This window comes from Erythrolamprus reginae, chromosome Z (assembly GCF_031021105.1).
Source record: "Erythrolamprus reginae isolate rEryReg1 chromosome Z, rEryReg1.hap1, whole genome shotgun sequence".
NCBI classification, from domain to species: Eukaryota; Metazoa; Chordata; class Lepidosauria; order Squamata; family Dipsadidae; genus Erythrolamprus; species Erythrolamprus reginae.
In genome coordinates, this window is record NC_091963.1 from 52,702,204 (window position 1) to 52,726,322 (window position 24,119).

The window sequence follows — 24,119 nt, forward strand, 5'->3', positions numbered from 1 at the left end:
GGGAAAAGCCAAGGAAACCTTCCCTTGTTCAGCAAGGAGCCCATAACTGCTTAAGAAGGTTATGACAGGGATTCCGCCCATTTTAGGTTTATCTCTGCAAGTCTAAAGCGATTTAAGTAATTTAAATAACAATAGTGACCCATTTTTAAACCTAGACTGGTGTCCCTGCGTTATTGGATTTCTGCCGCAATGGGTTTTTATGAGGAGCCCTGATCAGCGAGGAAGAATTGAAGCTGCAGGAGCAACAGTTTACTTGACAAGTCAGAAAGGAGGCTGGGCTGGAACGCAATCTACGCTAAAACTGGGAAGATGTTAACAAGATTGGGGCAATAAAGTAGGTTAAGGAAAACGCTTCTATATTTATGAAGTCTTCTCCCGGCTGAGCACATTGAAAATGAATCTCGAGAGGCCAGGTGGTTGTAGAGAGACTAGCAATCCGAAGCTATTCTGGACGTTGGCCGGGAGCAGATTTTTGCATAGCAGGCAAACGAACCGAGAGCCCTGGATTGGTTTGGCAAGCTATCCAAGCCGGGATACGATAGTGCAAGCCCCTTCCCGAACGGGAGGAAGGGAAAATCTGGGGTTACCCCTTTAGGGAGATCACGCAGGATTGAATCCCTCATTTATTTCCGCAGATGTTCCAGCTGCAGGGCAGGTCCGGGAAGGGAAATTTCAAACTAGAAATCAGAAGACTGACATTTCCTTGCAGCACGTAAAACAAAACTCATAACCTCACCCGTTAGAAAGCAAGTCATCTCCCGGATCGTAGAGGCTGCGCGCGCGCCTCTCCAGGAAGCAAGGCTTGAGGGTCTCGGAGAATACAAATCTCCCTTGGGGGGGACGTTAGCTTCCCTCACCCCCAGCTTTTACGCACTACCTGTGGAGCACGAAGCAATTGAGCTGGTCGTGTTTCTCAAACATTCCCCACCAAGCCCCCCCCCCTTTTTGCCACGCCCGGATTGCAGGACGCCACTGAGCAGTTTTTATAACACCCGACGCCGCTCATCATTCGGTAAACCGAAAGAAACAAGTACGAGGGCGATTGGGACGTGCTAGACGGCAAACGGTGCATCATGAGGCGAAGAGCGAGCAGGCAATTGAGTCCCGCGGGGGAAACCACCGTGACTTGCCTTGGGATTTCGCTACAATGAAAAGAACGAATGGAATAGAACGAGCCTTCCTAAAATCGTCATGGGGAGAAAAGTGTAATCCTATATGCCTTGTGTGCTGTTTCTCCCAGAAGGCGTGCAACAAATGACAGCCAGATCTTTAATCCAGGCTGCAGTGGCGGCGGTAGCAGCTCCCAGGTGAGGCGCAAGACTCCAGTTCATAAGCTGCGGCTCTCCATACTTCCCAGCTTGCCTGCGCCTCGCCTCCCTTCATCCTTCTGAGTCATCCCTCTGCATCTGGTAAGGCGCTCGAACTCCTGCTTTGCATGGCTCGGGTGGGCTAATCAGGCAGTCAAATTCATGCCTGGGTGAGAATCTTTCGTTTTTCTGGTTTTTTCACATTCCGTTTAAAACGCGAAGGACAAGAATAGGAGCTGAATGTCCCTTTTCAAAGGGAGAAAATAATGTGTGAATCTATCCAAAATGTAAGAATGTCCCGAGGGACGTTGTGGTCGCGACCCCAAAATACGCCATTTAAGGGCTGTGTAAAAGAGGTACAGAGATTCGCAGCAAGTGGGAAATAGTAGTAGGTGTATCTCGATATGCTTTTCTAAAGGGAGCATAGAAATTCAATCACCTTGAAAAAGTCTGAAGAAGGAAGGGGACAAAACTACATTCTAGTAGCTGTTAAGAGCTTAGATAACAAATAAACCAAAAGGAAAGAGAATAGCCAATTGTGGAAAAGAGAAACATAAAATTTGTTGATATTCAGATGTTCAAGTAATAAAAGTCTAGTTTGGAAAATGGATGGAAATTGAATGGAAAACTTGAATTAACTACAAATTTTATTGTTTTAGGGTATTAGATAAGCTGTGATAATTAAAAACAAGAATCTTGAAAGTTTTTTTTTAAAGGTACTTGAGTACTTACAGACTTATTTCTTCAGTAACTTCTTGACAAAAAAAATATACATGCATGTGAGTGTGTGAATTGGGGATAAAGAAGAAACTATTTATTTATTTGGGTCTTCAAACCATTGTTGAGTCCTGGTCATCTGTGAAGAAGTTGATACTGTACAGTTTTCTAGGCAACATTTCTGGGTTTGCCCTTGCTTTCTAGGGTTGTGAAAGAATGACTGGTCCAAAGTCACTCAGCTGGCTTCATGCCTAAGGCAAGACTGGAATATATGATCTTTCTGCTTGGTTTCTAAATTGGTACTTTTAACCACCATCTGAAAGTGGTTAAATGCCAGAATGTAAAATGGGCTTTCTCTATCTTTTCTCTTGACTAAAGTATTTTTGTACTGGGTGCTTTGAAAGTCCTAGTGTGACCAAGAGTGGCTGAGCAATTTCCAGAATGCTTAGGCCAGCTGCTTGTTCCCGATAATCCTTGTATTGGCTGCAAATTTCAGCTAACAATATAGATCTGAAATTTAACATCTGTAATAGAAACGTAGAAACATAGAAGATTGATGGCAGAAAAAGACTTCATGGTCCATCTAGTCTGCCCTTATACTATTTCCTGCATTTTATCTTAGGATGAATATATGTTTATCCCAGGCATGTTTAAATTCAGTTACTGTGGATTTACCAACCACGTCTGCTGGAAGTTTGTTCCAAGGATCTACTACTCTTTCAGTAAAATAATATTTTCTCATGTTGCTTTTGATCTTTCCCCCAACTAACTTCAGATTGTGACCCTTGTTCTTGTGTTCACTTTCCTATTAAAAAGACTTCCCTCCTGAACCTTATTTAATCCTTTAACATATTTAAATGTTTCAATAATGTCCCCCCTTTTCCTTCTGTCCTCCAGACTATACAGATTGAGTTCATTAAGTCTTTCCTGATACGTAATATGCCTAAGACCTTCCACCATTCTTGTAGCCCATCTTTGGACCCGTTCAATTTTGTCAATATCTTTGTAGGTGAGAACAGAACACAATATTCCAAATGTGGTCTCACCAGTGCTCTATATAGCAGGATCACAATCTCCCTCTTTCTGCTTATTATACCTCTAGCTATGCAGCCAAGCATCCTACTTGCTTTTCCTACTGCCCGACCACACTGCTCTCCCATTTTGAGACTGTCAGAAATCACTACCCCTAAATAGAGGGTAAATTTCAGATCTATATTAGCTGAGATTTGCAGTTATTTTAAGAGATCTTCAGAATTTGGATTTAGTGCTCCTCATCGCTAGAAGCGATTCCTGCTTGACTCCGCAACAGGTTAAAAAAATGTTCCACTCTTATCTGAATGTCTTTTCTTCTAAATGGTTAAAAATCCAACCAATCTAGACACATTAAATATTTTAGAGTGTTGAACTGGGAATGGGAGAGAGGGTACTTTGGGTGTTTTTGAGCAGGATTTTGTATTGTAGAACTCTTAAATTAGCTTTTGAGATTATCTCCATTTTATATCTGATGAAGAATATAAAGGAAATAAAGACACTGCCAGACATAAAATGCATGTTGTTAGCCACCCCGAGTCTATGGAGAGGGGCGGCATACAAATCCAATAAATAAATAAATAAATGTGTGTATGTGTATATGTGTATGTATGTATGTATATGTGTCTCTATCTCTATATCTGTCTCTATCTGCCTGCCTGCCTGCCTGCCTCTCTCTCTTTCTTTCTCTCTCTCTCCCTCTATCCTATCTATCGTTACATAATTTTTCTCATAAGTGAAAAGGGCAGAAAATCAAGCATATGTGTGTGTGTGTGTGTGTACACATTCACTGCACACACGCATATATATGTATGTGTATATATATATGTGGGTGTGGGTGTGTCTGTATGTGTGTATATATATATATGTGTGTGTGTGTGTGTGGGTATAACGATTCAAGTTGGAGCAGTTGAAAAGAAAATGAATTAAGCCTTTTAATTATTAAATAAGTGTCACTTGCTCTTTTTACCCAAACTAAATGACCCTTTAAATCCAGTAGGGTTATTTTATCTATACACAGTGGGATGGGAAAGTGATTTGTTATAGGCAAACTACAATGATAATATGTAAATTACCTAAAACTATGAGCAAGGATATATTTCTAAAATATTGCATTCTAGGATTCTTGAATTAACATAGTAGAGCAGAATCCCTATTATATTTAATGATAATGAAAGGTAAATAGTAGCTAAGTCACAAATTTAATGATTTCTCAATGCAGGGTAAAGATCATTTTGGACATACAGTGATCCCTCGATTTTCGCGATCTCGATTATTGCGAAACGCTATACCACGGTTTTTCAAAAAATATTAATTAAAAAATACTCCACGGTTTTTTTTGCTATACCGCGGTTTTTCCCACCCGATGATGTCACTCTCTTCCTTCCTTTCTCATCTTTCTTTCTCTCTCTCTTTCTCTATCTTGCTTCTTCCTCTCTCACATTCTCTTCCTCCCTCTCTCATCTCTTTCTTTCCTTCTCTCTCTTTCTCTATCTCTCCCCCTCTTGCTCTCGAGCGGCGGGCGGCAGGTGGACAGGCAGCAGCGAGGAGCCGAAGATCGGGGTTTCCCCTTTGCGTGGGCGGCGGGGAAGACCCAGGGAAGGTTTCTTTGGCCGCCCAGCAGCTGATCTGCTCGGCAGCGCAGCAGCAGCGAGGAGCCGAAGATCGGGGTTTCCCCTTTGCGTGGGCGGCGGGGAAGACCCAGGGAAGGTTTCTTCGGCCGCCCAGCAGCTGATCTGCTCGGCAGCGCTGCTGCAGGAGGACCCGTGTCCGAAAGCCGGTGAGAGGGGTGGATCAGGCGGGTGAGCGGCGAGCAGCGGGCGGGCGGTAGCGGCGAGGGCGCCGGACGCGCTGGGGGGGCGGGGGCAGCCGACATTCAAAGCAATCTTTGTCGGCTTCCGCACTTTCATCGCTCCCCGGCTCCACCATCTGCGCATGCGCGGCCATGGAAAAAGGGTGCGCATGCGCAGATGGTGTTTTTACTTCCGCACCACTATACTGCGGAAAATCGATTATCGCGAGAGGTCTTGGAACGTAACCCTCGCGATAATCGAGGGATCACTGTAATTAAATGTGATTCTGTAGCCATTGGGTGTAAAAAAACATTCTCCATACTGAGAGAGCCGGTCCAGCAGTCACGTGGGTTGCTCACTGTCCAATCCGTCGAGGACTGAGCCTAGTCTTTAAAAAGGCTGCTAGATCCGCCCCTTCACCAGAATTCGCTCAGTCCTGCGATCCAGCAGGACTTTTGGTGGCTCGTTCCTCTCACAAAACACCTTCCATTCATCTTCTTTCTATTCAGATAAGTAAAATTTATCATTTCCTTTTACTTAGAGCTTGCCTTGGTTGTGCCCCAGCCTTACTGTACTCGGCGCCGAGGGAGAAGCTGCGGCGCGGCTACTGCAGTTTTTTTCTAAAACGCCCTGCTCGTGCTGCTGTCGGATTGCATTTTCTTGTAAATCTACTCGGCCAGGAGGTTTACCGGCAAGCTAAGGATTGTTTTAAAAGAAAAAAAGGGCTTTTTTTCCTCCTGCGGTGTGGGACTGTTAGCAAGCTTCCCTTGATTGTCCCCCAGACTTTAGACTTCCCTCCATTTTTAAAATCTCAGAGCAGTTTATTTTGGCACGAAGGCCCTCAGGATCCAGTATGTATCCAGTATGTCGGCACTTGCGGGTCGCCCATGCGCGTCCTGCCTGGCGCCAGTAAGTCTGCTGCTTGGCCCTGGAGTAAGCTTTGAGTCCCTCAGGCCTTTTCTCCCTGGCTAGGCCTCCAAACCAGTGTGCCTTGGTTTACTTTGATTACGGTTAGCGAGGCCTGCCTTTCTGCACTCCCTGACATGAACTCTGGTACTGACCAGATTGACTGTGAGTTGCAGATGCTCCTGGGCCTAGGAGCAGGGCCCCCTTCCTTTTGGGAACGTTGCCCTAGAAGCTTCTCCCACCAAAGATTTTGGCTCAAGTCTTGTTTCCTGTAATTTGTTCAGGCCGTGACTTCATTTCCCAAGAGAGGCACATCTAAAGGTCCCAGAGAGGTTAGGCCTACTGGTGATGAAATTGATAATATCCCCCAGGCCTCTTCCTCCTCTTCCTCGGGAGCCCCTACAATGTCTAGACTCACCAGGGCTGAGAAAAGAAGGGACCAAGCGTTACAGAGAATACATGAAAAATCAGCTAAACGTTTAAAGGTGCAGGCCCAAGTGCACATTAGCCCTGACCCCCCAGAGGCATCTAATTTGCCTCCCTCTGGGGTCCCTGTGCTCTGGATGAGCCAAACCTAAACAGACCCCAACCTAACTTATGGGGCTTAGGTTCAGAGGAGACAGACTTTATGGAAGATCCCTCTGGGCTAGACCCTTCCCAGGCCTTCAGGGAATCTCCATCTTTACCTGCAACTCTTACTAATCTGCCTCCAGAGTTTCAGTCTATGTTTTCTGCCTTATCTAAAACCATTGATGCCAGGCTCTTGGCTATCAATGTGCCTTCTCACTCTCGTCCCCTTCCACGGGCCCCTCGGCTGGTGAGTTCTCTCTCATCCTACAGAGTTCCAATTAATGAGGATTCGGATACTTCTCAGGATGAGAACGATGATGTGGACGTAGAGGATAAAGATGACCCGTTTCATTGCCTGTCAGAAGATGAGGAATCTCAAATCAAGATTCCAACCCTGGCTGCGATCTTTCAACTTTTCAAATCTCTTCTATTTAAAGCAAGGGTTTCTACAGGCTTAGCTGGGCAAGATAAATAATCTGTTCCTTCCACAGATCCTCCTGAGTAAAATCTACCATACTTCATGGAGGAATGGAAGACAAAGAGGTCATCTCTATCCCCAAATTGTTTAAAGATGCTCTGCTCAAGCAGTGGGACCACCCAGCTTTTGGCTTCAATCCCACAACCAAAGACAAGAAATTATATAAGACTTCCCCTTCTTATGAAGATCTTCTTGTCTGCCCTAAACCTGATGAACCTGTTAAGACTCTACATTCTGCGGCTGCTATGCCTGGTAAAACAGAGGAGGTATTAAAACCTGAAGACAAACGCCTAGAGCAAATGCTCAAAAGATGTTTTTTCGCGGGAAACTGGGCTATCGAGTGCAGCAGCAGCATCTTTTCTAGAGCTATGCTTTTATGGCTTCAACAGCTCCAGCAGCACATTTCCCCTGATGACCTACGGGGCCAACAGGATTTCAACAAGTGTTTTGCACCGGCCCAATATATAGCTGATGCTACCTTGCAATCATCAAGATTTGCAGCCAGGTCAGTAGCGGCCTCAACAACGGCCAGAAGACTTCTATGGCAGGCGGGAGTGAGGCAAAAATGGCAGCTGGCCATGGGTCCTTTGAAGCGCAACCTCCTATTTGGCAACCTCCTGGACCCTCTTCTCACTGAAACCATTGACAAAAAAAAAGTTTTGGGGCCCACCAACAAAAAGGCCATCAAAACTCAACCCTTTCGACGTCCCAACCATCAACAGGATCAAGGGTTCATTTTCCAGAGAAACTCAGGTCAGTATTCCCCTCGTTTTCGCTCCCCAGCTGGCAGAAACCCCAGAGGTAGAGGATCCCATTACCAAAGAGGTTCCTCCTCGACCAGAGCTTCCAGAAAGCCCAGATGGTGAGCTTCATTCCACTCCCATAGGGGGCACCTGGCTTGGTTCTCCTCCAGTTGGCGCCATTCCTGTAAGGACCCCTGAGTTATTGCTACTGTGGAATGGGGTCTTCAGTTGGAGTTTATTTCCATACGTCCTAAGCGTTTCATTTCTTGCCCATCCCCCAGGTCTTCCCCATCTCATCTCTGAATGGAGGAAGCTATTGAACATCTGTTGTCTATCAGGGCTATCCAAATAGTTCCCGCTTCTCAAAGAGGTCTGGGCTTCTACTCTATCCTCTTCATGGTCCCTAAGACATCTGGAGGATGGAGAGCCATCTTAGACCTTAAAAATTTGAACCAGTTTATTAAATATAGGAAATTTAAGATGCATTCCTTGTCATCCATCTTAGCCGCTATCCATCCTGGGGACTTTATGGTCTCCTTGGATCTCACAGAAGCCTATCTTCATAATCCCATTGCCAAAAGTCACAGGAAATTTCTTCGCTTCGCCTTCCAGGGCAAGCAGTATCAATATAGGGCCTTGCCCTTCGGGCTCTTCTTGGCTCCTCGAGTCTTTACTAAGGTCCTAGGAGCCCTGGTGGCTCACATCTGAGCCACGCCTATTCATATTTTATGCTATTTGGAAGACATATTAATTCATGGGGCCTCTAAGGAGGATACCTGCTCAGACCTCAACAATACCATGTCTATCCTACAGGATCATGGTTTCTCTATTAATCTCAAAAAAGGTCAGCTCCATCCATCTACTTTTATTCAACACCTGGGGGCTATCATAAATTCAGATCTCTTACGTCTTTCTCTCTACTGAGAGAAAAGTCAGTATTAAGGAGCTCATTTCCCAAATACGATCTCAGAGAAAGACTACCATCGTTACCCTGTCTTCTCTACTGGGAAAGATGGTATCCTGCATTGGCATTATCCCCTGGGCCCGTCTTCACACCAGAGATCTCCAATGGCTTCGGTTACCATTCCAGAGATCAGGGAAAAGCAACTCGACACGCTTCATCACCGTCCCAGCCACAGTCTTAAGATCCGTTACGTGGTGGACCTCCTCCGCTCTGGACAAGGGATCCCACTTCAGGTGTCCAGATCAGTTCACCATCACCACGGATGCCAGCTTTACGGGCTGGGGAGCCCATACCCAGGGCCTGATAGCCCAAGGCACGTGGTCAGCAGAGGAGGCTTCCAGACTGATCAACTGTCTGGAATTGAGAGCAGTGTCTTTGGCCCTCAAACAATTCAAACCGCACATCATCAATCAACATGTTCTGATTCTCACAGACAATATAGCCACAAAGAGTCATATTTGCAGACAAGGGGGCACCAGGTCCAAGGCCCTGATGAGAGAAGCCTTGAAGTTGGGTCTCTGGGCAGAGAGGCATCTTCAATCGTTAGGGGCCGACCACATATCGGGAGTCCTCAATGTACAGGCGGATTGGCTTTCCCGTTTGACTCTAGACCCAGGAGAGTGGAGCCTTCATCCGGTTCTGTTCCAGCAAATCTGCCTCAAGTTCGGTCACCCATTGCTAGACCTATTTGTGACCGATGCCAATGCTCAACTACCTCGATTCTACTCCAGGTTCCCATCCCCAGGAGCGGAGGCGACAAATGCACTCAGAATCCCTTGGCCTCGAGGGCTGCTTTATGCCTTCTGTCCAATTCCAATTCTTCCAGATTTGATCCACAAGATCATCCTCGAGAAGACCCAGGTGATTCTGATAGCCCCTCACTGGCCACGCCGGCCCTGGTTCATGGACCTACAATGTCTGTCCATCCAGGACTCCCCGTTTTGGAGGATATGTTGCAGCAGGGGGCCCCTCTCCATCCAGATCCGGAGTGTTTCCACCTCACCGCTTGGCTATTATCTGGAGCGACTTAGACCTGTGAGGATATGACCCGGATACTTTAGAAATAATCCTAAAAGCCAGAAAGGTGTCCACCAACAGAATTTACGACCATACCTGGTCCAAATTCCACCAATGGTGCTCACAGGAAGATCTATCCCAACTGTGTATTCCCATCCACAGGATAGCAGCTTTCCTCATGAAGGGGTTCCAGCAAGGCCTTTCATCCAGCAACATTCGTCGCCATCTGGCAGCCCTATCTTCGGTCTTAGCAGGGCCTCTCAGACAACCACTCCGCTCCTTTCCGGAAATTCAAGAATTTCTTAGAGGTATTTCGAACCTCAGACCTTCCAGGGTTCACAGATACCTGTCCTTGGACTTACCGCGGGTTCTCCATTCCCTTACTCAGGCACCATACCAACCCCTAAGATCAGCATCCTTCAGGTACCTATTTTACAAGGTAGCATTCCTGGTGGTGATAACATCTGCCCGACGCATCTCAGAATTGGCAGCCCTTTCCATTAGGCAGAATCTATGCCAGTTCCATTCGGACAAAGTAGTCCTGTGTTTGGACCCCACCTTTCTACCCAAGGTCAGTTCCATGTTCCACAGATCCCAGGACATGGTGTTGCCTTCATTTTGTTCCAAGCAGAATCATCTTGCGGTCAGATGGCACACCTTAGATCTCGTCTGTTGGATGTAGGGCTTCAGACCTTCGAATGGGTCTCGTCTGTTGGATGTAGGTTCTCAGTGCTCTGGTGAGAGCACTGAGAACCTACATCCAACAGACGAGACCCATTCGAAGGTCTGAAGCCCTATTTGTGGGCTATCATCCCAGATCCATGGGATCCAAGGTATCCTCACCCGTAACAGATCATTGGATCCGAGGGACTATCTCAAAGGCTTATGAGTCAGCTTCCCTCATCATACCTAGAAGTATCACAGCACATTCCACAAGAAGTGCAGCCACATCTGCTGCATGAGCAACTCAAGCTCCATTGGAAGAAGTCTGCAAAGCAGCCATTTGGGCCTCTCCAAACTCCTTCATAAGGCATTACAAAATTGACTCTTATGGTTCAGCGGATGCTGCCTTTGGCAGAAGAGTCCTCCAATCCATTATCTCTCACATTAGCAAACTAATCCCTCTCTAGGGACTCATCTACTGGGTATGTCCCACGTGACTGCTGGACCCACTATCTCAGTACGGAGAATAGGTGTTGGTTGCTTACCTGAACACCTCTTCTTGTATGATGAGCGGGTACAGCAGTCACTTCCCTCCCTGTTTTTCATTTCTAACTATGGTTATTCCTTTAATCTGTATCGTTTCTATCATGAGAGTTTAACACTATTGAGCCACCACAATTGAGCCTAAGTCTACGGATTCGCAAATTCTGGGGAAGGGGCAGATCCAGCAGGCTTTTTAAAGACTAGGCTCGGTCCTCGACGGATTGGACAGCGAGCAACCCACATGACTGCTGTACGCGCTCATCATACGAGAAGAGGTGTTCAGGTAAGCAATCAACACCTATTTAACATAATTGCATAAGTGCAATTAAGTCAACATGAAACATTCACTTGGGAAAATATAGGCATATACATAAAATCATATAGTAATTGAATTGTTCTTCTATGCATGCCTATCCAAGGAGGAACTCTGGGAAATTAAATAGAATTGAGGCCCATCAGTCTTAGTTTGATGATCATTTGTCTTTATTAAATATCAGAATTTACTTTCTGATTATTTCATTTAAAGCTGTAATATAGATAAAAAAATAGAATAATTTCTTGAGCTTTCTCAGCCCCCACCCTAATCATTCTGACTAGCTGAATCTGATGGTAAATCAACATACCCATGTTAAGGACTGCTTCAGGGATACTAATCATTAACATCATTTTTTTTTTAAAAAAAATTAGATTGTTCTGCAGTTTTCAGCAGATCAAATCTTTCCATGAATTCCTTTGGACTTGGGTAGAAATTGTGAATATTTTTTTTAAAAGAGGAGAGAAGATTATTTGGAGGAAAAGACAATATTTGGAGGAAAAGACAGGAAGAAAGTAAAGACCAGTGGCTGCAAGGGATAGGCGAGGATGACTGGCGCAATTTTTTCCCCCTCAGCCATGAACTGGGTTTGATTCCCAGCACACCTCTTGATCAGTTGAAGAGAGTGTAAAGCAAAAAAGAGAAGTGCATACTAAGGCAAGAATTCCTGCTGGATTTAAATTAAAGTTCACCTTTTCTTTGTGGTAGCTGCCCCTTATTAGGGAGGATATTTTAACTCACCAATTGACCATTTTTCTGGGGATAATTGGTCCCTGGGCCCAAACAACCTGAAGCCAAATTCCGGACTTCTCGGGCTGCTGAGGGGGTGGGTTAGTCAGAAACGGACATAGCTCCTGCGGTTGAGCAATTTTGTTTTTGCCTCCAGGGCTTCAGGGAAACTTCCCTGAAGCAGTCAGATGGCAAAACGGCCTTTCCCAAGGCTGAAAATCAGCTGGTGGAGCTGACATAGTGTAACGCCTTGTGTGCCCTCCAATATGGCTGATTATATTAACATATAATCTTTTACCTTGTTCCATCGCACCATCAGCTTCTCTAGTTTATTCTCATCAAAATTATTTAATCTTACTTCCATAATTTCAAAATGTATGTAATCCACCATGTACCAATACCAATTCTGTAGTGTCCATTTTGTAGAGTCTTTCCATCCTAATACTATCACCGCTTGAGCACTTTCCAATGCTACAGTTTTAATTTCTTTAGATTCTCCTAGTTCCCTATATTTAATTAAGATTGCTGTTTCTTTTGTAATTATCCAATTAATGTTTAACATTTTATTAATTTCATTCTGGACTACCTTCCAGAATTTCTGTATTTCTATACATTCCCAGATCATGTGCATAAAGATTCCTTTTTTCTGGCATCCATGCCAGCATTTACCTTTCTCTTTCCCCTGGAAGTATGCAAGTTGTGCAGGTGTATAATACCACTTATGTAAGATTTTTCTTCTCATCTCTTTAACTCTCGTGTTTTTAATCTTATATATGTTTACTATTATTTCTTCCATTTCTCTTTCGTCTATTTGTAAGTCATCCTGCCAACATCTTGTTAAACTTTTAACTACCTCTTCTTGCCTCTGCAATAGCATTCTATATATGTTACTGGCTTGTCCTTTACTTTCATTTATCTTTACCCTTATTATTTTTTCCAAGTTATTTTCTTCTCGTAAGAAGGCTTCTTTATTCTCACTTTTATTTAAACATGTACATATTGCATTAATCTGCAACCATTGCTGTTTACCGATCAACCATTCCAATCTAGTTCTACTAACTCTTCCATCTTTCTCATATAGCTGTTCCATTCTCATTACCCCTTTACTATTTAATATTTTAATGATTCTAATTAAATTAGCCTCATCCCCTATATTCAGTGCATGCAACATTGATAGCTTGGATAACTTTATTCCAATTGTCCTCTGCCATTTAAGCCATATTTCTAAACATGCTTTAAAAGAATCACTTAGGGTACTGATTTCAATTCTATTCCAACTTTTAAATAATAATTCTTTATTATTTATATTATTAATTTCTCTTTCTAATTCTACCCATTTCTTTCCCCCCCATAACTGTAGCTCGATTAACCTTTCAATTTGAAATGCATTTCTATATAATACTAGAGATGGGCTTCCCCAACCTCCTTCTTTTTCTTGTGCATACTGCCAATGCTTCCTTATTCTAGATTTTTTCTCTCCTTCAATCCAAAAGTTTAGTCTATTATCCCATTCTCTTAATTTTGCCTCAGGAAAACTGCCCGGTAAAACTTGAAACAAATACATCATCTTTGGTATTATCATCATCTTAAGGGCCCTTATCTTAGCCATTCTTCCTAAATTTTTTCCCTTCCAATTTTTGATCTGCTTCTGGATTTTTTTCCATATTAAGTTATAATTGGCCGTTGTTATTTTGGATGGATTTTTAAATAACCAAATTCCCAAATATTTCATTTTTTTACAACCTAATTTCAATCCTGAGATTTTTTGAATTTCAATTTGCTCTTTGGGGCCAGTATTTAAGCATATTATCTCTGATTTTTCTATATTAACCTTAAGCCCAGATTGATCTTTAAATTCTTGAAGCAATATCATTATTTTTTTCATCATTTCAATTGGGGTTTCAGACATTACTATAGCATCATCTGCAAATAAGTTTAATTTCAATTCAAGTTCCCCTATTTGATAGCCTCTCCATTCCTTATCATTTCTAATTTTATTTGCTAAGGTCTCGATTGCTAATGCAAATAGCATTGGGGATAATGGGCAACCCTGTTTAGTTCCATTTTGAATTTTAATCATTTCTGTTCTATTGCCATTTACTCTAATTTGAGCTACATTATCCTTATATATTGTTTCTATAACTTTACAAAATTTATTTCCCATATTTAAATCTTTACATAGTTGAAATAGGTATTCATGATTAACTTTATCAAAGGCCTTATAAACATCTAATTTTAAAATGCTTAATTTCCTTTTGGTACTGGTAGCATGATGTAGAACATTAATCACGTTTCTTATTGGTTCAAAGATTTTCCTTCCTTTCACAAATCCATATTGATCTTCTCCAATTATTTTTGGTAATATATTCTCCACCCTATTTGCCAATATTTTCATAAATATCTTGTAGTCCTGATTTAACAAGCTAATAGGGCGATAGGAACTAGGATCCGTTAAATCACGATCTGGTTTTGGGACCGTTATAATTTCTGACATTTTCCACGTCTGTGGAGTTTCAAAAGTTTCCATTACATTATTAAACAATTTCTCCATATACGGTAATAATTCATTCATATACACTTTATAATATTCAGCTGTAAAACCATCTGGACCAGGAGCTTTAGCAGGTTTCAATCCCTTAATAACTCTAGATATCTCCTCACTTGTAATTTTTGCATTTAACATTTGACTGTCCTCTTTCTTTAATTGCTTTTTAACCTCTGAAGTTTGTGAAACAACATACTCTTTTTTATATAATTCCCCATAAAAGTCTCTCATTATTTTTTCCATTTCTACAGTATTACGTTTTATTAGACCATCCTTATCTTTTAAAGCAGAGATAAAAGATTTCTCTTTTCTTTTTTTTAAATAATGTACCATTTGCTTCATAGATTTCTTGTTCCAGCTTCAAATTCTATGTTTCATAATCATCTTCATTTTATTCCAATTTTCCTCATCAAGTAATTGCAATTGCTTTTTCTTAAATGATAGTAATAAATTCCATTGTCTGTTTCTTGTAATTTTTAAGGTTTCTTGGATTAATTCTATCTCTTTTAATAGATTATTCCTCTTAACATTCCAGGATTTCCTAAGGAAAGCTTCCGTACTAATGCAGTTACCTCTCATCACTGCTTTATGTGTATCCCAGACTATTGTTTCTTTAACCTCGCCTGTTGCATTAATACTAAAAAATCCATTGAGTTCCTTTTGTAATTTAGTTCTGCTCTCCTCATTTGCAGAGACAATGGGGTTATACCTCCAAATTCTTTGTTTGTTACAAACCCCTATTTCTAACACAGCTAACATAGGAGCATGATCTGATAGCCAGATGGCTTTCACTTATGCTTTCTTCAACTTAACCTTATCTGTTTTATTAATTAACATGTAATCTATACAGCTAAATTTATTATGTCTTGCAGAATAGAAAGTATCTCTTTTAACCACATTTTGATGAAGGTCCATCATATTAATTTTATTTAAATGTAACTTTTTCTTATCCCCCTTCCCTGTTGTTAATTCCAAATTAAAATCACCTGCTAAAACCACTATACCTTCCGCAAAGTTATCTAATTTCCGTTTTACATTTATTATAAATTGTTTTGCATTTACGTTAGGGGCATAAATAACCGCTAGAGTTACTAGATTATTTCTTATTTTCCCCTTAATAAATAACATTCTACCATCCTTGTCTCTCTTAATATTGCTTAACTGAAAATCCACTCTTCTATGAACCAATATTGCCACCCCTCTGGATTTGTTCGTTCCTTTCGAATGATAAACTCTTTCCCATTCAATATTTGTTACTAATTTATTTGTTTTTTCCCTTCCCTTATGGGTCTCCGACAAGAATAAAATATCTGCCTTACAGTCTTTAGCCAGCTTCATGATTCTACATCGCTTTTTCTGTGATGAAAGACCATTTACATTGAGAGATAGAAGGCCTAAATCACCCATTTACATAAACTAAATGCATTTCCTCTTTCAACATAACAGAGCCTACTGGAGAATTGTTTATTTTCCCAAAGAATCCACACCCTTGTGCCCCTACCCTGACCTTCCCACAGGGGAAGGCAACGGAAAAAAAACCTTCCGTTACTGAGAGGCACTCTTAGATCTACGTTCCCTCTGAAAGCCCTCCCTTCTCCCCCATTTTACAAGACAATAAAAGATTCCCCCCTCCTTCCCTCCTCTCCCTTTATTAACTAGTGTGAACCCCCAACAAGAAGTACAAAAGTATGGGAAAAAAAGTTAATTAGTTGAAAAACTTAATACCATATTAGCACGACAACTCAGTTCAGTTTATTATTTTTTCTTCTGTCTGGTGACACGAGGCTGATCTCGCTTCTCCGATTGCAGTGAGGCCAATTCTCTTTGAAGTTCGGCAATCTTCTCCTCCTTGGTTTGTTCTGACTCGCGAAACGGTTCTGCTGCATCTGGCCGGTCGATCGATGCCTGGGTCTGCATTGCTTCCTCTGGATTTAATCCCAATTGAAAAAGCAGCTTCCTTCCTTCTTCTAATGACTTTGCCTGAAAAAATTTAGTATCTTTAAACACAATAATGGTGGCAGGATATCTCCAAGAAAATTTAATCCCATTTTCATACAGCTGAGAAGAGATCTCTCTCATCTGATTTCTCATCTTGAGAGTCTCGGCAGATAAATCTTTTAAAACACGTATTGGAAAGGCTTTGTAGCATAAGTTTAAAATCTGTTTGAGTTCTTTAAAAATCTCTGCAGCTCTTCTTTCTGAAAGAAATCTGATAACAATGTCTTTTGAATCACCCCTGCGAGGTCGAAAAGCCCAATGCGCTCTTTCAAATTCTTGCAACTCACATGTAACTTTGTTCTCAATGAACCACTGGAGGATCTCTTGAATAAGTTGTTTGCCCCCCCCCCCAAATCTTTGGGGAAGCCTCTCAAGCGTATGTTAGCACGACGCTGTCTATCTTCAAGATTTATGATGCAAATTTCCTGGCGAGATTTCCCCGCTTCCAGCTTTCCAATCCTTTGGTCTTGAGTTTTTGTTTGTTGTTTCAGTTCCGCCATTCCGGTTCCCAGTGCCGATAAATCTTTTTTCATCTCTTGGAGCAATTTGCCCATATCAGCAAAACCTTTAAGCAACGAGTCCATCTTCTCCTCCAGCTCCACAGCAGACGCCATCTTCGCTTTGTTCTTACTTCTTCACCCAACCGCGTCAAAAAGAGTTATTTACTTCAACTTTTAACTCCTTCTGGTAAAGTTTTTCGACAGTTTATTCAGTTCACTCTCCTCTCAGTCCACTTTTAGTAAGCTAGAGAGGGTAGTTAAGGGTTAACTTTTATTTCTTTTTCTTCATGTGGGAGAGCTTTCCCTTGGTGCGTCAATCCTGGCGACGCATGCGTAGATCTCTCCGCTTGTGTAATCAGTTGTTTAATCATTTTGACTATAGTATTTGTCTAGAAGATTTGTATGTTATAAAAATTAAAGCAATGTTGGAATTTTAAAGCTGCAGAATTCTAGCAATGACAAAAGAGAACTTACACCCCAGAGGAGGAAAGAAATCAGTTCCCTTTCAGAATCAAGAGACTTATTTTCCCACTAGGGCCTGTTACAAATGGAAAATTCACAATTTGTTTTGATCCTATTCTACTTAGAAAGCTATAAAATATACTTTCCACCCTTTGATTGTGGATAGACTTATGAAATATATGAGTAACACGAAAACATTGTAAATTAGAATGAACTTTATTCTATTGAAGAAAGAAAGTCGAAAGGGCTCAGATTGATCATCTCTTTAATGCCCATCTTTGGAACATGTGAAACAGCAATAAATTTTTGCACATTAATTAAAGAACAATATTTTGGGATCAGAAATTGTGGCTTATGAGACTATTTATGTTCCAGCATGCTTCTTTTCAGATAGTGAAACTGCTGTCAATGCTGGAGGCTTTATTTCGGTAGAGGCTATGCTCCTCTACCAGATGGCCAAATCATCAGTCATACTGTGGTTAGATGATAGAATGTTCTGTTGTTATGAATTTAGTCATATTGCTTCTTGCTGATGGTCACTGACCCAGCAAGGAGATTTGTGTTTTCAACAATCAGCATCTTTTAGTTAATTAATGTATAACTGTGGAGGACATTACAAAGGCCATGGACTTTTTAAAAAACCAGTGGTAAAGTTCAAGGAACTTGTTTCTCTAAGGCAGAAAACATAATGGATAAAAAGCTTTGTATGGGATAGCATGTTGTTTATGATAAAATGTGCTTTATTGGAAGGTTGCAAACTTATTATCTCAAGAAAAGATATCTGGTTGATTTGTGATCTCTGTCTCTGTGCATTGTTAGATATTTTCAGATTTCGAAAGGAGTAGGCCCCTACACAGTACCAATTAATATGAAAAAAGGTAGACTCCAAAATAGAATAGTCCGGTACAAGAAAATGGATGGGTCAGAAGAAAAATCAAAGTACATTAAATGGATAATCAAATCAATAAAAATTAATATCAAACAAAATTATTTATTACATGTCACCAAATGAAACTACAAGTTAACAGACTATAATGAGAGAGTAGCATGGAAGAGAAGATTATAACACAGGGATACCCTATAGCCATGATGGCAAACCTTGGGCACGCATGCCACCTGTGGCACGTGGAGCCATGTGGAAGCGCACAGGACTTTGTCCTATGCCAGCTCCATCATACATGGATGTGCTGGCCAACTAATTTTTGGCCTTGGGAAAGGCCATTTCATCCCCCAGATGCTTCAGAAAACCTCTGAAGCCGTGGAGGCAAAAAAATCCCCAAGAGACAAACTGGAAGTGTGTCCAATGTCCATGGGAAGCTGGATTTTCTTAATGTCCACATGATTCACTTAACAAATGGAGTCATTTGCTTAATTAGCATGACAAAAAGGTCATGAAATCAGGCATGACTCACTTAACTGCCATCTTAATTAATAAATGAATTCTGATTCCCTACCTAGGGGTAGAGCCTTCTCTGGGAGTCCCGGCCCTCTGGAATCAACTCCCCCCAGAGATTCGCACTGCCTCCTCCCTCCTTGCCTTCTGAAAGAGCTTAAAAACTCATCTTTGCCGCCAGGCTTGGGACTTTTAGATCTTCCCCTGACCACTGAATGGCTTAAGTATGAGTACTGAATGTTTGGTTAATAGGTTATTATAACACAGGAATACCCTATAGCCGTGATGGCGAACCTAGGGCACCCTACCACCTGTGTCACGTGGAGCCATATGGAAGCGCACACGACTTTGTCCTGTGCCAGCTCCATCATACATGGATGTGCTGGCCAGCTGATTTTTGGCCTTGGGAAAGCATCCCCCATATGTTTCAGGAAACCTTTGAAGCAGTGGAGGCAAAAAAAATCCCGAAAAGACAAACTGGAAGTTTGGGAAAACGCCCTTCTGGTTTGCCCATCCAGGCATTTTCCCCACCTACCTGCAGTGGTGGGGTCATACTGGTATGGTCCAGAAAGCCACACCAGTATGAACCCTCTGATTTTTGGCTATTTTCTTTCTGGCATCTCCATATGTAATAAGCCCTCAGCTATGCTTTGGACAAAGAATAAAGGTCAGCATTAAGACAAGCATGGGTGGGAAGGCTTCTACCATACAGAGATCCTGTAAAAAAAAAGTCACTGAAATCAGTGGGTTCCTACTGGTGCTGCTCTCTGGACCACATCAGTAGGAAACCACCATTGCCTACCAGGCTTCAGAAAGCCCAGTGCGTTTGCATGAGGGGCAGCATGGGGTGTGCACATGTGTGGGGTGAGTGGGAAGGGGTGTGGGTATGTACATGCATGCTAGCACACACACACACCCTTTTGGCACACAAACCCAAAAAAGTTCACCATCACTGCCCTATAGCTTACTGTATGTATGTATGTATGTATGTATGTATGTATGTATGTATGTATGTATGTACAGTGATCCCTCGATTTTCGCTATCTTGATCTTCGCGAAACGCTACACCACGATTTTTCAGAAAATATTAATTTAAAAATACTCCACGGTTTTTTTGCTATACCACGGTTTTTCCCACCCGATGACATCATACGTCATCACCAAGAGTCACTTCTCTGTCTCTTTCTCTTTCTTTCCTGTCATTCTCTGCTTCAATCATTTTCTCATTTCTCTTTTTTTCTCCCCTTTTTTCTATCATTTCTCTCTCTCTTTCTTCCTCTCTCACACTCTCTTCCTCCCTCTCTCATCTCTTTCTTTCCTTCTCTCCCTTTCCTTCTCTCTCCCCCCCTCCACTTGCCCACGAGAAGAAAAAAAGCAACCTCTGCTGGGCAGCTCCCCTTGTGCCCCCGCTTTGTGCCTGCCTCTTTTGGGGATTTTTTTTTCTTTTCTTTTTTCGCCTTTGGTCTCCCATTAAGCCTGCCGCTTGGCCGCTGCCGAGAAGCGCGGGGAGGGCGAGAGAGGGAGATCATGGCATGCGAGGTCCCTGCAGAGCAGAGGGGGTGGCTGAGGCGGCAGAGGCGTAGTGGCGGCGGCGGCAGGCGAGCTTGGAGCCTTGCTTCGCCTCCTTCGCTGCAATACAAACGAAGGGGTCAGACGCAGCCTCGGCGAGCCGAAGGTTTCCGCGGCTCTGACCCAGAGCAGGAAGGGCTGGTGGGGGCGGCGAATCCACCTCCCCTGCCACCGGCTCCACCATCTGCGCATGCACGGCCATTGAAAAAAAGGGCGCGCATGCGCAGATGGTGTTTTTACTTCCGCACCACTGTATCGCGAAAAATCGATTATCGCGAGAGGTCTTGGAACGTAACCCTCGCGATACTCGAGGGATCATTGTACAGTGTTCCCTCGATTTTTGCGGGTTTGAACTTCGCGGAAAGTCTATACCACGGTTTTTCAAAAATATTAATTAAAAAATACTTTGCGGGTTTCCCCCCTATACCATGGTTTTCCCCACCCGATGACGTCATATGTCATCGCCAAACTTTCGTCTGCCTTTAATAAATATTTTTTTAAAATAAACTTTAATAAATAAATATGATGAGTAATAATCTGAATGGTTACTAAGGGAATGGAAAATTGCAATTTAGGGGTTTAAAGTGTTAAGGGAAGGCTTGTGATACTGTTCATAGCCAAAAATAGTGTATTTACTTCCGCATCTCTACTTCGCGGAAATTCGACTTTCGTGGGCGGTCTCGGAACGCATCCCCCACGGAAATCGAGGGAACACTGTATATATATAATGGACCAATCATTATTTCTCAACCTCAAGTGGATGTTGTATGAATAAAAATGAAAGGGATGGCATACATGCTGCATTGAGTAATGCCAAGGTGTATATGTAATATAAAAAACTTATTCGTCATACATTTGATCATGCTTCTTTAACACTGCAAAAAATTATCATATTTTTTGGAGTATAAAATGCACTGGAGTGTAAGACATGCTTTAGTTTTGGGGGAGGAAAATGGCGGGGGGGAATCTGCCTACCAGATATTCATCTGGCATCCCTAGTCTGGTTGAACACATTATTTTATCCCCTGGTTAGGGATAATTATTATTCAGAGAGAGTACCAATGAAAGAGTTTGCAAGCTGGGAACATCGTTAGCACCTCGTTAGGGTGGGAAAGAAACATATTCAAAGCAAATAGAGCAATGAAAAAAAGCCTGCAAAGACTTAGGGCTTGGAAAACATTCTATGCAGAGAGTAACAATGAAATTATATTTATATTGCATATAAATCCAATAAATAAATAAAATAAATATAAATGGAAAGAGCCTGCAAGGTAAGAGTTGGGAAAATTGTTAGCACCTAGTTAGGGCTGGAAAAAAAAGCTTTTTAAAAAAAAGATACTTTCAGAGTATAAGACGCACCCAAACTTTCAGGTTTTTTTAGGGAGGAAAAAGCTGTGTCTCATACTCCAAAAAGTACAGTAATCAACATAACACTTTGGATAGGCTCTGTGAGATTATGAACATTTGTGCTCTCAACTGCCTTCTGCGAGAGGAAAATAATCTATTTATACCAATACAAATGTCCAGAAACCAGAATGTTTTCTAGATGTATCATATGGTACCAGTTGCTTCAAGAAATAAAATGTATAATAAAACAGTAGTTTTATTATACATTTCCAGTAGTTCATTAATTAAGTCCCAGGACATAAATATATTTTGATTTCCTGAGTTGTCTGAAGGGTGAATCCTTTGGCTTCTCTTAAAGGGAATGGGAATTATATTGGTAATAGAAAAGAAAGAAAAGTATAGGTTTCTTTTCAAATGCTCTGTATGAATGTGGACAAGTTTGGCATCAGGAAAAAAAGAATATGAAATAAATCAGACTTTTGTTAGCCACAACGAAGCTTTATTAAGCTGAGTCCATGGAAAGGTATCAGGGTAGATAAAGAACTAGACTAGGTCAGTATTACAAGAATACTTTCTGCCTTTTACTGGGCATGTCTCGAATTCAGGGACATTGTTCAGGATGTACAGCAAACCTGGAAAAAGGGGAAATGAGGGAATTATCAGGGAAATCGGCAGTTCGGGAAATATCAGGGATTTATCAGGGAATCAATTTTTTTAAAAAAATTGTTATAGATTTTTATAATAGTGAAAATGCATACAACATATAACATTGTGCTCAGTGTTTTAAGTGCCTGCCACCAGACAACATTCATACTCCTCCACCAAAATGGGGGCATATTTTCTATATACCGCTTTAACTCAAGAACAATATATCGCTTCAGGACTCAGCTGGAAAGCGGCGAGAATGAACGGCGTGGGTGGGCGAAGGGCGGGCGGCAGCGAGGAGTTTGCGTGGGCAGTGGGGAAACTCCTTGCTGATGCCCGCTGCTCGCCCTCCCGCCAGCAAGAGGGGGAAGACCCAGGGAAGCCGCCCAGCAGCTGATCTGCCGGGCGCCATCTACGCATGCGTGCCCATAGAAAAAAGGGCACGCATGCGCAGATGGTGTTTTGACTTCCGGGTTGAAAAATCGCAAATTACCCTGTTTGCAATGGTCGGGGACGCAATAACCGGGGGATCACTGTATATCAATATACACATAGTAAAATACATGATGAATGTTATAGAGGAGATACTCATAGTAAAATATATCTAAGAAATAATAGAAAAGAAGATGGGTCTCACTCATCATCTTCAGGCTGGTGTTTCTGTCCTTGTTCTCAGGCGAAAACTGCAGTGTTCGCCTGAGAACAAGGACAGAAACACCAGCCTGAAGATGATGAGTGAGACCTCGTCGAAACGTCGCCAGAAATTTCCAAATCCTACACGGGAAGAAACCCGAATATACCAAGACCGTCATATCTGTACCCGTGAACAGGGTAATTTGCGATTTTTGAACCCGGAAGTCAGAACACCATCTGCGCATGCGTGCCCTTTTTTTCTATGGGCACGCATGCGTAGATGGCGCCGGGCAGATCAGCTGCTGGGCGGCTTCCCTAGGTCTTCCCCCTCTTGGCCGGCATCAGCGAGGAGTTCGCCCACCACCGCCCACGCAAACTCCTCGCTGCTGCCGCTTCGCTCGGGCCGCTTCCCAGCTGAGTACTCAGCTGGGAAGCGGCCCGAGCGAACGGCTTGTCTGCAGCCTGCCTGCCCGCGCGCCCGCGGCTTGCGCGCCCTTCTCCCGCCCACGCCGTTCGCTCGGGCCGCTTCCCAACTGAGCCCTCAAGCCAAGCACAGAAGTTCGCCTTTGGCGCTTGGCTTGAGGGCTCAGTTGGGAAGGCGCGCGGGTGTTTTAAAACGTCCCCGCCGACATGGGGGGCTCGCTAGCACACCCCCAAACCCGGGTTGGAGGTTCGGGGGGGTGCTAGCGAGCCCCCCATGTCAGCGGGGACGTTTTAAAACACCCGCGCGGCTTTCCAATGAGTCCCGAAGACAAACACGGAAGTTTGGGCACATGCGCAAATGGTGTTTTTACTTCCGCAGCGCTACTTCGCGAAAACCCGCTCGTTGCGGGGGGTCCTGGAACGGAACCCTCGCAACGAGCGGGGGATCACTGTATATATATATATATATATATATATATATATATATATATACAGTGATCCCCTGAGTTTCGCGATCTTGATCTTTGCGAAACGCTATATTGCGATTTTTTCACCCGATGACGTCACTCCCTTCCTTTCTCATCTTTCTTTCTCTCTCTCTTTCTCTATCTTGCTTCTTCCTCTCTCACACTCTCTTCCTCCCTCCCTCATCTCTTTCTTTCCTTCTCTCTCTTTCTCTATCTCTCCCCCTCTTGCTCTCGAGCGGCGGGTGGCACCCAGGGAAGGTTCCTTCGGCCGCCCACCAGCTGATCTGCTCGGCAGCGCAGTAGCAGCGAGGAGCCGAAGATGGGGTTTCCTCTTTGCGTGGGCAACGGGGAAACCCCATCTTCGG

The 24,119-nt window shown here is 42.8% G+C and overlaps 1 protein-coding gene across 4 annotated transcripts in view; it reads left to right on the forward strand.

The window, feature by feature from the left end:
• Nucleotides 1-841: 841 nt before the first annotated feature.
• LRRC3B (leucine rich repeat containing 3B) overlaps nucleotides 842-24,119 on the forward strand; it is a 162,416-nt gene continuing 139,138 nt past the window's right edge. For 3 of the 4 annotated variants that reach the window (XM_070727273.1, XM_070727274.1, XM_070727276.1), the window contains exon 1: nucleotides 842-1,409. The gene's annotated coding sequence lies outside the window, so the exon portion shown is untranslated. Of the gene's footprint in view, nucleotides 1,478-24,119 lie in introns of all 4 variants that reach the window. The other variant, XM_070727275.1, reaches the window with a different exon arrangement.